The following is a 1,512-nucleotide window of genomic DNA, read 5'->3' as shown; positions in this document are numbered from 1 at the left end:
ATATCGGTTTTTAATCAGCACAAGTGTCTCCTCAAAAGAAGAATTTACGCTGCAGTGGACTTGCAGCTACAAAAAAAACGATGGACCCCTCCTTGTTCATGTGATTTGCTCAGAGTTGACGGGACCGTCCCGAGTTCCAGACTAGGAATTCAGAGTTGAGGGGGTGTTTTCTTTGTGTTTTTTTGCTCGGAAGTTACAAGTTTGTCACTTTAATTGAATGCAGCATGATGCAATGTCACGAGCACAAAATAAAACAAACATACAGTACATCAGGAACGTTCAGGACAACATGAATATTAAAATTTATTTCTGTTACATGCTGTCTCTGTGTTTTTACAGTTCTGTTAATAATAAATTGTAATATTTACAGCGCTGTGCAAAAGTTTAGGCCCCCCTGGTCAAATGATGTTTTATTGATTTTTGAAGTGAAAAGAGGTAAACACGATCGATTTCTGAGGCAAAGCTTTTAAATCATTTTTCTGCTAATGTTAATGCACAGTGACTTTATACTTGATGAAACTAAAATATAAAAACAAATTGTGTGTGTGTGTGTGTGTGTGTTTGTGAGGGTGTAGGGAGTAGTGTAGGTGGGAAAAGGTCTTTCTGACAAATTCCACTGACTCACTGGAAAACTGGACAAGCGTGGAAACTCATGGGAAAACACACACACACACACACACACTGAAACACTGGTCATTTTTGATAATTATGCTGTTCTATTTGACTTCAGTGATTTAATCTCATGTTCTAAGTCATTACACAATCTAAACTAATGCATGTAATTATGAACTAATTAGTCCTTTGACCTGTGTGTGTGTGTGCGTGTGTGTGTGTGTGTGTGTGTGTGTGTGTGTGTGTGTGGACAGAGGAGTTTACACTTTGTGTAATTGTTGTGGTTTAACAGGAGGAATAACACACTCCGTGTCATGCAGTTATAGTAAAATAATCAATTTCAGGGTGGCAACAGTGACTCCGCTTCATCGCACTGCTTTACTGTAACACACACACACACACACACACACACTCTCTCTCTCTCTCTCACACACACACACACACACTCACACACAGTGGTTATTACTTATATACATAAAGGTTCAACAATAGTTTATATATAGATCTATGTATATTACCCATAATGCGAACAGCAGTCAGTTTATAAATATAATATTCAGATATTCAGATATGTGTTGTGCTAATATTATATACTAATCACTACTTATTATTATTACTTATTAAAAGACTATGATCGTGTGTGTGTGTGTGTGTGTGTGTGTGTGTGTGTGTGTGTGTGTGTTTGTGTTTCACAGATTATAGTGACTAACCCAAAAACTGAGATATATGTGTTTCAATGTGGGAGAGGAAAAATAACAAACCAAAATCTAGTTCACACACACATACACACACACACACAGTCTAAAGGTGGGGCTCTTTATATTCACATCTGAAAAGACTGAGTATGAGTGTATAATGGTGTGTGTGTGTGTGTGTGTGTGTGTGTGTGTGTGTGTGTGT

The sequence above is a fragment of the Ictalurus furcatus genome, chromosome 1 (assembly GCF_023375685.1).
Source record: "Ictalurus furcatus strain D&B chromosome 1, Billie_1.0, whole genome shotgun sequence".
NCBI lineage: Eukaryota > Metazoa > Chordata > Actinopteri > Siluriformes > Ictaluridae > Ictalurus > Ictalurus furcatus.
This window is presented reverse-complemented; position numbering follows the sequence as displayed.